This window comes from Heloderma suspectum, chromosome 6, assembly GCF_057233095.1.
Source record: "Heloderma suspectum isolate Gila_16-S chromosome 6, 16-S_ref, whole genome shotgun sequence".
Classification (NCBI taxonomy): Eukaryota; Metazoa; Chordata; class Lepidosauria; order Squamata; family Helodermatidae; genus Heloderma; species Heloderma suspectum.
In genome coordinates this window covers 35050008-35062794 of record NC_139463.1, presented here as the reverse complement: position 1 = coordinate 35062794, position 12787 = coordinate 35050008, and positions in this window count along the sequence as shown.

Below are 12787 nucleotides of genomic sequence, written 5' to 3'. Positions count from 1 at the left end.
TTGGAAATACCCTCTGCTCTTCCCCAGTAGCATATTGGACACCTTCCGACCTGAGGGGCTCATCTTCCGGCATCATCTCTTTTATCCTTGTGATACGTTCCATGGGGTTTTCTTGGCAAGAATACTGGAGTGGGTTGCCATTTCCTTCTCCAGTGGACCACATTTTGTCAGAACTCTCTGCCATGACCTGTCCATCTTAGGTGGCCCTGCATGGCATAGCTTATGGCTTCACTGAGTTACGCAAGCCCCTTCGCCACAACAAGGCAGTGATCCATGAAGGGTCAGTTTTGCATACTCCAGCATTAATTAAACATCAGCAACAACCTCAAGTTGTTTTCATCCCAAATATGAATACATTTGTGAAGTTTGATAAATTCTTATCAAAAACAAATTGAAATGAGCTTCTCACCCATTTGAACCAACTAAATTCAACAGTTACTTGTATTCCCAGCATGGAGAGGACCATGTTGTATCTCCCTGCCATATAGTGTAGCCATTTCAGTATATCTATTTTTGACCATTCATTGGTGGGAGGGGCAAAAATAGATTGCATCTGAGAATTGTGGGAAGTGGTGAGAATTTTGGAGAAATGTCTCAGTGTGCAGGGCTTCAGTGCTTACCTTACTGTAAAAAGGTAACCAAGGGGTGTGTGGTAGTGGTGTGCACATTCTTTATATTACCATTTTTATCCCATTCTACCCTGGCAGCCTCTCTGGCTGCTTGAGCTTTCTGAAAAATAAACGAACAACCCTTAGAGGGCTTAACCAGGACTCCCTCCCTTGGGGCTTTCCACTGTTTCTGCCTGCTGAGTGCCTGAAAGCTAGTTGTTGTTGTTGTTGTTGTTGTTCTTCTTCTTCTTCTTCTTCTTCTTCTTCTTCTTCTTCTTCTTCTTCTTCTTCTTCTTCTTCCCGATGTTGTTCTTCTTGTTGTTGATGTTGTCCTCCTCCTCCCTTCTTCCTCCTCCTCCTTGGACTTTTAACAACAACAACCCAAAATTCTTTGCTAGCTAAGAGTCCTTCTTCTTTTTAGCAGATAAGGTGGTATATAAATGTGATAAATAATTAATATAAATGTTTATAATAAATAAATAGAGTTTTTACTTTTAACAGGGTTTTTTTAAAAAGAGAATTCAACGGGGCACTTGCGCCTCCACCAGATCTCTTGCACTCCACTGATTCTGTTGCACAAGTGGTGTGTCTCACTGATTCTGTTGCATTTTCTCTCATTTCCAGTTGCCCAGAAGTGCTAAATCTTCCTTCCATAAGCAGTGGGTCCCCCTTGCAGATGGGAATTGGTGGGGCATAGGGGAACTGGCAGAGGCACAAGTGCCCCATTGGATTCCATCCACTGGTCATGCATATTTGTGTGCGTGTGTGTGTGTCTGTGTGTCTGTGTGTATGTCATCTAGAGTATGGCTGACATTTGACTTGTCATATGTAAGGAGACTGGGAGCATGTTCTCATCTAGAGTGAAGAGGATCTTAGGAGAACTGGGAACTCATACTTCCAAGGTGATTGCTCATTACAATGATACTTCTAAATGGAAGGTTTCTCTCTCTCTCTCTCTCTCTCTCTTCTTAATGTTCAATCATTTTGTCCTTGCATTTGGTGGAATCTTTAAATAGCTTCAAAGAGGCCCCTTTTCTCCTTTGGGGCCCAGAATCCCATATGCTATATAGTTTTCCTAATATGCACATGTTATTGTGTGCACTTTTTCCTCATACACACATTTTTGTTTTTGTTGTTTAAATGGTTAAGGGCACAATCCTATGCAGATAGGTGACTGCCTATCCAATGCAGGGCAGGAGAAGCACAGAAGGAAGCATTCCCTCCATGCTTCTCTTGTGCCGCATTTTCACCTAGACAGCAGATTGTGGCTGTCTAGCTGCTGGAGGGTGGAGTGGGAGAGGAGGCTGCTGTACGACACATTGGATGTGTCATACAGGCATTTCTGCCCTCCCCGCCCCAGAACGCACCCCAGGAATGCTCCATTTTGGCCGGTCCCTGCTCCCCTTGACAGCATGGACCATGGGGCTTTTCCACACTGCCTGTGAGGCAGTGCAGAAGTGGGAAAGGTTGGTTCTCCAGGAACCAACCTCAGAGCATGGGCTCCAAGGTCAGTTCTCGGAAAACCAGATATCCTATGGCCATAGAGCCACTGACTAGCAGCCATAAGACTGCTTCCTAACCTGACTGCAGTGTCCTTATATGTGCAGATTTCTCAGTGCAACTGCCTTCCAGTTCATTTATAAGTCCAGGGAGTGAGAATTAGGTAACTTCACAACAAAATGCAAATCAAACAGAATTCCCACTAGTAGCAGTGGAATCTGCAAGGAGAGTCTGCCAGTGAGAAGAAAAAAGGGCATGCTTGATCAGGTTCTGGGGTTCTAAAGGAGCCTGGTATACTCCCTTTACTTTTGCATTGTTATCCGTCACCATTTACATCAGATAACATAATACAACTTTTTCCATGACATGAATTTTTCAACTGCACAAATGTTCATTTGGAACTACACATTTTGTGTTTTGCAGCACATTTTAAAAAGCACCGGAATAAATAGCAGTCAGCTTGTGGGGGAGAGGGAGAATATTTATTTATTTGCAGAGGAGTGAAACTGGCTCCTTCTGAGACACTCTGAAAGGTACATTTGTAAACATACTGTTTTTAACCAACTGAATTTTAACCAGGACAAATGGAACAGTTTCTATTAGGAATATCTAACAAGTTGATAGCCAGATAGCTTGATATTTCAGTTAGGAGTGGGAACTGCAAGAAAAGATGGGCACTTGGAAGGGAAATAATGGAAGAAAATAATATGCAGAGAACTGAGGATTCCATATATTTTGTTAGACAGTGTCAGGGTGGACACTGAGCCCATAGAATCCCAGAGTAGTTCTGATTCTGAGGAAGAGCAGTCGCTCCTGGGAGAGGAGCACGCTCCTCTTTCCCAGGGCCAACAGCTGACGGAGATTCCTCCCACCAGCATTCCTAGCTTAGATAGCAGTCCTGGGAGTGACAGAGCGTGGGAAGCAGACTTGATGGACACGCAACGCCAACGCAGAGAGCGGTGCCAAATGGAGGGCGCAGAAAGGAGGCGTAGGGCCCGTTTGGCGCACAAACAACGGCTGCACCAAGAGGATCCAAGGGAAAAGGGGAGGGACTCTCCCTAGCCCTTAAGTTCAAGGGTCTGCCAGTAATTCCCTTTCAAACAGGGACCAACTGTTCCAACGTAGGGCATAGGTACTCTGCTGCTCATATCTAGTTGCTAACAGTAGAGTTGTTAAGTTGTAAAAGAGGAATAAAGCTTTGAAAAGAATCCCTTTGTCTGTGTCTGGACTTGGCTACTGGATTAGACTGAGAGAGGCCTCCAAGGAGCCCTTGACAGACAGATCATGGATGGATGGATGGATGATATTCTTCAAGACAAAGGATTATTCCAAACTGGAAACTAGTTAAGAACAATAAGTTGCTTCCAGATGTAGTCATACTTAGAGCAGAGACATTGAAAGAAATGGGACTTTAGTTAGTCTCAGGACTAACTGAAATCCCATTGAATTCAATGGGTCTGCTCTAAATATGACTAAATCCAGAACCAGCTCAATATAAAATAAAATGTGAATGTGTAGACAGATATATAAAGAAAATTGATGACACAAGGGTACACAGTGATGTGCTGATGTCAGTGGTATAACATCAGTATATAACATCAGTTTACATTTGGGACCAGGGTGAATTAGTATAAATTCATTCTAGTTATGAGGCTGATTAGTATAAATGTTCATTCTAGTTATGAGGCTGACATAGCAATGTCTGTGCTCCATTAATTTCAATCAGCTAGAGGTTACATCAGCCTTCCCCAATCTGGTGCCCTCCAGTTCTTTTGGACTTCAGTTCCCATCAGCCCCAGCCAGCATGACCAATGGTCAGGAATAGGGTTGGCGGAGAATTTCTCCAAGAATCTCGGGGATGCCGAATGCCAACGCATTCAGCCCCCCGAAATTGTTGGTGAAATTCTCCGCCCCCCGCCCCCCCACCGGGATGAGACTTGCCTCCCTCGAATGTCCCTCTCGGCGGCGGGTCCCGGCGGGAGTTCGGCGGCGGTTCGCCGGGGGCGGGGGCGGCGACCGGTCTTCCAACCGGCTGCCGCTGCCACCATTACAAAATAAAGTAAAAAAAACACCACACACCCGTGATAGGCTATGTAGTGATTAACGTAGCCTATCACGGCTAGATTTCCAAAGTCAGCCATGATAGGCTACATAAATCGTTACGTAGCCTATCACGGCTGACTTTGAAAAAAAAAAAGCGCATACACAAATGGTGGCGCCCATGGGCGCCGCCATTTGCGTACGCCCTTTTTTGGTTTTTTTTCAAAGTCACCTGTGATAGGCTACATAACGATTTACGTAGCCTATCACGGCTGACTTTGGAAATCTAGCCATGATAGGCCACATAAATGGTTACGTAGCCTATCACGGGTGGTTTTTTTTTTCACTTTTTTATTTCGCGGCCGGGGAGACGGGGCGCTTCACCCCGGCCTGAATTTCAGCCGGGCGAGGTGGGGCGCCTCCCCCCCTGGCCTGAACCTCGGGGGGAGAACCAAAGCGCCTCCCCCCCACCGTGAAGCAAGCTGCGGGACCAGGTAAGTGCCTTTCATACACCCCTAGTCAGGAATGCTCGGAGTCGTTGTCCCAAATGTCTGATGGGGTCAAGGTTGAGAAAGATTGGCTTAGGTGCCAGGATGATTTTTTTAGGGATGTCAGAGAATTCCGCGATGGATCTCGGTGAAATCCTTCGTGGAATGAAGCCCCTTCTCCTCCAACCCATGAAAGTTGGGCGGCCCGAAGCCACCACCCCACGAAAATAGCACAAAACAGGGCACTTACCTGCTCCTGTCGGCACCGACTTGCGAATGGCGGCCACCCTGCGGCCGCCATTCGCTTCCACTTTCATGTCATGATAGGCTACGTAAATACATACATAGCCTATCACGGCTAATGCAGGGATGCCTTTTACGTCCCTGCGGAGGCCGTGATAGGCTATATAAGTATTTACGTAGCCTATCACAGCAGGCTAAAAAAACCCAACCCGCGTACGCAAATGGTGGCGGCTACGGCCACTGCCATTTGCATTCCTTATTTTTGGCCGTCTTAGTCTACGTAAATTTTTACATAGATTATTACGGCCAAAATAAATTGGAACGCAAATAGTGTAGCGGGCGCTATTTGCGTTCCCTTTTATTTTCGCCGTAATAGTCTACGTAAATATTTACATGGACTAAGACGGCCAAAAATAAGGAACGCAAATGGTGGCGGCCGTAGCCGCCGCCATTTGCATACTCGTTTTTTGTTTTTTTTACCCAGAGCCCTCCGCGGCCGGAAATCCGGCTGCGGATGACTCTGGCCTGGGCCTGGCCGGCTGCTCCGCGGAGCCGCAGCAGAGCACAGCCAGCCAGTCGAGGATTCCGGGGGGGGAGGAACGGAGCACCTCCCCCCCATCGAGGATTCTGGGGGGAAGGATGGAGCGCCTCCCCCCCACACTGCAAAGCAGATCCATGAAACGGTAAGTGACTTTCGTACATCCCTAGATTTTTTACACTGCCCTTGTAACAAGGATAAGAAGCTGCTTTCATAACTGCTCCTAATAACACCTATTTCTCAGTGTATTTTTAAAAAAGAATTGTGAATAAAGTTAATGTATGCATATTAAGATACCTTCTGCAAAGCCAAAACTCTGGCCCATCTGATGCGGTATTAACTACATTGACTAGCAGGGGAGGTGCTGCAGGAACATCTTTTCCAGACTTGCTACCCCAAAACCTTTTTAACTGGAGATCCCAGAGATTATGCAGGCAAAGGAAATGTTCTACCATTGAGCTATGGCCCCCTCTCCAAGGTGATACATGGAAGAACCATTGCAACTCAGATCATAGCCCCTAGTAATCTGGCTATTTAATTCAAACTACCAGACAAAGATTCATGTAATCTGTTCAGTCAGGGGCACCATCAGGGCAGGACTCTGAAGCAGAAGTCCAGAATTCAGTAGAATGAGCAGGAGGCCCTCAAATACATCAGGGCTGCTTTAACACATTTTTAAGTAAGTGAGGTGATAGACATTGCCATCTAAAGAGGGTGGGGCCCCCATAAGACCATTATGTCTAGAGTCTACAATCATCTCAGTGTTCTGCAGCAGTCTCAAGATTTTTCTAGGAAGTTCATACAACAGGCATGGTGGTGACAGATACCCCCTTTTGATTCTCTCTGGATGGATATGGATATGGTCGGGATGGCTGGATATCCCCATTTCTCTGATATACCTAGCTATCAGAGATATACCACTTCCGAACATGGTGGTTCCATTTTGAGCTGCTGTACACAACAGCCAAAGGTAAGCCTTACGCAGATAACAGCCAAAGGTAAGTCCTGTTCAGGCATGGATGGGTGGGTGGTGGCTTGCTTTAACACATAAGAAGGATGGGGCCACATCGAGTAGCTCCACCTCATGATGTCATGTGTGGCATTAGCTCCTCCCCCAGGTATTCGCACACAGATCTTGGACATCTGCAGGGAGAAGGCCTATGCATGTACAGCTGTAGCCATACAGGCTAGAACTAGAACCCTGATAATGCAGTGCTCTTCATTGAGAGCTAGTGTGGTGTGATGATTAGATTATTGGAGTCAGACTCCTAAGACCTGGGTTCTGGTATCTGCTCCACTGCGAACTGCACTGGGGACCAGAACCCAGGTCTCCTGAGTCTAAGTCCAGTACCTCGACCAGTACATCACACTTGGCCTGCAGCCCTCGGCCTAATTCCAAAAGCCCTCTGCAGGTATTCAGACCACCAGCAAGAGTGATCAGCCCTTCCCCATGGTCTTTCCCCCACTGGGGACCAGAGAAGAGGGTAAAAGAGAGAGCGAGAGAGCGAGAGAGAGAGAGCAAAACAAAGGGTATGTCAGGAAGAGGGGGGAGAGGGAAGGCGATACAGAAGTGGTGGCACAAAGAAACAGAGAGTAAATGGGGTGGCATAAAGAGAGCAAAAAGGGTGGGCTCATCCACTTTTGACTTTAACCCTGTCCACTACTGTCACATGGTCTCCTGCAGATAGATGATAGATAGAGAGATAGATAGATAGATAGATAGATAGATGATAGATAGATAGATAGATAGATATTAATCACCATCCTATATATTCCATATATATTTACCTAGCTCATCATGATGAAGTTGCATGAGTGCAACACTTTTGGCCACAATTTAGGAACCAGACAGGTTTTCCAGGAGCTAGTATTTAAGGAGGGAGAGAAAGAGACCTGAGAGTAAGGATCAAAGGATTTCCCCCATTTCATCGCACTTTTTTTGTTGTTCTACAGGTTCATTCTGCCCTCTGTCAAATAGCTCTTGCATTCCAGTTTAATTGGTGGTGGTGGGGGGGGAATATAGAATTACATTTCCAGAACTGGAACATACGCCATTTGCCACAGGTTTTAGTTCCTGCATTTTAAGAACATAACATAAGAACATAAGAAGAGCCCTGCTGGAGCAGACCAAGGGTGCATCTAGTCCATCATTCTGTTCACACAGTGGCCAACCAGCTGCCCATGGGAAAACCACAAGCAGGACATGGGTGCAACAGTACCCTCCCATCCATGTTCCCCAGCAACTGGTGTACATAAGCATACTGCCTCTGATACTGGAGGTAGCGTAGCCATCAGGACTAGTAGCCATTGATAGCCCCCTGCTCCAGGAATTTGTCTAACCCCCTTTTAAAGGCATCCAAATTGGTGGCCATCACTACATCTTGTGGAAGTCAATTCCATAGTTTAACTGTGCTCTGTTCTCCCTTTTATCTGTCCTGAATCTCCCACCAATCAACTTCATTTTAATGGCAACTTTTTCTCACACCCCATCAGACTGATGTAAACATGTGCAATCATAAAGCAGTAGAAACATCAGATCCCCCCCCCCGATGGTGTTTTGTGATGCCATGTTCATGACTGCATCTCTTGATAGACATCACATGTACATACAATCACATCAAGGGTATTGTTGTTGTTGATAGTCTCTTAGCAATGGCTACAAATGCATATTGTATACTTGATTGTCTTAAGTCTGATTTTTGCAGTTCTATCCAGGCACATATATGCTTCAGGAGACATGAATTTGGAAATTTATAAAAAAAGAAAACATCATTTTAGAACAATAGGTAATTCAGAATACATTAGTTTTTTATTTCAGAAGCAAGACCAGACATTTGCAGTCTCCAAAATCTGGGGAGACATCTGAATTAGGAAAGCTTCAAAGGCTTGGGAATCCCGACTTTGAGAAAACTCAGTTTCTCATTTTTCAAACCTTAGGTTTGTTTCCCATTTCTGCACCAGTTTGCAATTTAAAAAAATACATAAATCATCATGAAAATCCATACTCATTTTCCTGTGCATGTCTTCTAATATACATACTTTCCCCTAATATATGCGTTTTTGCAAGCAATTTCCCCTAACCTAATGTAATCTTGTACATTCCTTTCTCTATTATATGCATTTTTGTGTGCATTTTCCCCTAATATAAACAGTTGTATATGCTTTTTTTAAAGAAAAAAAATTGATAACTTTGTGTTGTTGTTGTTGTTTTAAAGCCCAAACACTGAAGGATTTCAGTTAAACTGTTGGTTTAGGAAATGCAAATGAAGTAACTTCACATTAAAAAGTGAATAATGGGTGCAATCCTATGGGGATAGTTGGCCACCTCTGAACTTGAGGGCAGCCATCTATCCAATGCAGGGCTGGTGATGTTGGAGCGGGAGATGGGGCGGGGGGGAGGCCAGACAGTGTATAGGAAGCATTATAATGATGCTTCTGCCCTTTCCTCCCCTCCCCACCACCGGAAATGCCCCCTTTTCATCTACTGGGCTTATGAGCATGGGGATGGAGATGAATTGCACCACCTACGAGGTGGCAGGGGCAGGGGTGGGGAGTGTGGTTCCCAGAAATTGAAAAATTCTTTTGCCTAGAATTCTAGGTAGTCTAGACACTACCTAGCAGCCATAGGACTGCTCCCTCAACCAGTTTCTTCCCATCCATAGTTGCAACCCACATGTCAATTACCAGGACCAATTCTTTAGCCTCACATCAGTATTAGGTCGTTGGACTTCCACCCCTGATTATGAATAGCATGAATAAATAAAGTGTTCCTGGCTCATAGAAAGCAGATAGGTCATCTTCCACTTGCCTTTACTCATGCAATTATAAAGAGCTTTTTGGCCTTTGCTCTCACATCTGGCTCCAAGAGGGTGGAGAAACTGCCAGAAATCCTTGAGTTTCCTGCCTTCCTCTCACTATCCAGGACCATACAGGATCATTCTAGGGCCTTTTGGTCCCACACCCCACTATGAAAACCATTTGTGAAACCATTTGCCACTTGCTGAAATATACGAGATATAACATAGATAATTGTCAATTTCAGCTGAGTTATTGCATTACATTTCTACAGCAGTCTATAATAAAGCTTTCTCAGCAGTTCATAATAAAATCCACGATTAAAACAGAACAAGCAATAAAATCATATATATATATATATATATATATATATATGTGTGTGTGTGTGTGTGTGTGTGTGCGCGCGCATGTGCGTGCATGCATGCAAAACTTACAATCCTATTCAACTCTACTCAGAAGTAAGCCCTATGAATTGCAGCCTTAAAATAAAACGTCCTTTAAAAAAATGTTAAAACCCTTATTGAATTAAAAGCTTTCCAAGATGAAGATGAAGACATTTTCACTTTCTAAAAGCCAATGGAGAAGATACCAGGTGAATCTCCCAGGCAAAAGTGTGGACTGCAGAGGCACGTTGCTATAATTAAAGACAGCGCACAGTTAGAATACCAGGTGAAGCTGGGAAAAGGTACTCCTGGCTACTACGGCTGTCATCTAAGACTCTAGGAACAAAACTGGGATCAGGAACACCTGGAACCTGTCCACCTGCTCCTGAAAGCTCCTTTCAGAATAGGCCATTCACCAACTTGGCAATTTAAAATTCTGCCTAAAGCTATCATTTTAAAAAATAAAAATAAAAAAGAAAGTAAGACATTATTTGGATTGAGTTTGGGTTTCTTGGCCCTCACCCAGCCAATTACAACCAACAATGCAGGGGTTTCAGTGTCTCACTGAGATTTCAAGAACAGAAGAGAGATAATTGAGTATCATCAGCATGCTGAATAGGGATGGACGAAAGGGACTTACCTTGTCCCGCAGCTTGCTTCGCGGTGGGGGGGAGGCGCTTCGCTTCTCCCCCCAAAGTTCAGGCGAGGGGGGGAGGCGCCCCACCTCGCCCGGCCGAAATTCAGGCGGGGGGGGAGGCGCCCCATCCCTCGCCAGCTAAATTCAGGCCGGGGAGGAGCGCCCCGTCTCCCCGGCCGCAAAAAAGAAAAGTACAGTAAAAAACACACACACACACACCCGTGATAGGCTACGTAATGATTTACATAGCCTATCACGGCTAGATTTCCAAAGTCAGCTGTGATAGGCTACGTAAATCGTCATGTAGCCTATCACAGGTGACTTTGGGGGGGGGAAAAAGCGCGTACGCAAATGGCGGTGCCCCATGGGCACCGCCATTGCATTCCTTATTTGGACAGGGGTAGTCTACGTAAAGATTTACGTAGACTATGGCGAAAATAAGGGCAACGCAAATAGCATTTTTTTTTTTCCAAAGTCACCCGTGATAGGCTATGTGATGATTTACGTAGCCTATCATGGCTAGATTTCCAAAGTCAGCCGTGATAGGCTACGTAAATCGTCATGTAGCCTATCACGGGTGACTTTGGGGGGGGGAAAGTGCGTACGCAAATGGCGGTGCCCCATGGGCACCGCCATTGCATTCCTTATTTGGACAGGGGTAGTCTACGTAAAGATTTACGTAGACTATGGCGAAAATAAGGGCAACACAAATAGCATTTTTTTTTCCAAAGTCACCCATGATAGGCTATGTGATGATTTACGTAGCCTATCATGGCTGACTTTGGAAATCTAGCCGTGATAGGCTACGTAAATCGTCACATAGCCTATCATGGGTGTTTTTTTTTTTTAACTTTACTTTTTTATTTTGTAATGGCGGCGGCAGCAGCCGGTCGGGAGACCGGCCACCGCCACTGCCCCCGCCGAAACGCCGCCAAAACGCCGCCGGGACCCGCCGCCAAGAGGGACATTCACCAAAGTTAAGTCCCTTCCCGGGGGGGGGGCGGCGGAGAATTTCCCCAACAATTTCGGGGGGCCGAATGCATCAGCACTCGGCCTCCCGAAGATTCGTGGAGAAATTCTCCGCCATCCCTGATGCTGAATACATTGGATTCTAAATCCTTCATTGTTGTTTCACATAGATCAGGAATAGGGAACCCTTTTTTTCTGTTGAGGGTTGTATTCTCTGGGGGTAATCTGGTCAGGGCCACATGCTGGAGGTGAGTGGGGCCAAAGCAAGGAGTAGGCAAGGACAGAGCCAAACGTGGGCAAGGCCACACACCCATCTCTCTTTCTGCCTCTCCCTCCCTCTTTTCTCTTTTTGGCACCCCCCTCAGTCTCTTCATCCCCTTTTCTCTCTTGTCTCCCTCTTCCTCCCACCCCAGCAGGGTGCCAGTAGAGGAGCAGATTGCTTTTGCCAATTCTGAACTGAGTGCTTGCAGGTGGCTTTCAAAATTCAGCCAAGGACTGCAAGCTGTTTAAATGCATTGCTTGAAGACAAAGTCAAACACCTGTGACAGCAGAAGGGAAGCTGTTCTGGGGGCAGGAGTACTCAAAGCATCACCTTCTGATATCAGATGTGATGCTACTTACTCCCAACCCTGCCAGATAGCTGAACGTTTAGAAGATCAGATTTCAAGGGCCACATCGGTATCCTGTAAACGTCTGGATAGAGCTGTGGGAACAGCTTAGGCCCACCCAGTGGAATTGGGGGAGGGGATAATTTCATAGATAGGACCTGTGCAATTCCCCCCTCCCCACATGGTTGGGGGCCTTTAAACATTACAGCACAACTGTGGGATGTGTCCATAGCAAACAGATCCCAGCATGCAGCTGTAATATTTCAAGGTTATCCCAGCAACAAGGTACTACATTGCTGAATAGCTGTTCTTTCTCTCCCTCTTCCGCCCCCTTTCCTTTCCTCTTCCCTTACTCCCACCTTCTAAATTTGTTTTCCAAATTAAGATATCTATGATTTTGTCTTAATTTGAGGAAAAGGAAGAAAAGTAAGAAATGAGGGAGGGAGGAAAGATAAGGAACATCACACCAGATGGCAATTAAAAAAAAAAATCTCAAGGGGGGGACCTTTATCTTGAAATCAAGCACACATTTCAGCATAATGGACCATATAATTAATCTATGAGCAAGATGACAAAGTCCCTAATCATACATACAGTCAGTTGGCTCTTTGTCGATTTGGTTACTAACTCAACTGTTTCATTTAATACTCTGAGTTAATGAGGGGTCTCGTATCCTAACAAGCTAAGCTTTAGTAGATTTCTCTCGAGTGGATGCTAGAACCTCAGAAGGTTTGGCACCAAAGGGAAAGTACAATGATTACAACTAAAATCAATTGGGTGCATTGGGGGGAGGGGGGAGAAGAGATTCATTCCAAGGTCTGTTGACAAGTATCATGTTAATGTTCCTTCAGTCTCTGAGGTATCCGATGTAACTGTAAGGATGTATAGAACCCCTCCTGAGAAATTCCTTATACATGTTCTAGATTAGCAGGACTCTCTAAGTTAAGTTTTAGAAGAAATGTGTCAGGGTGGAAACTG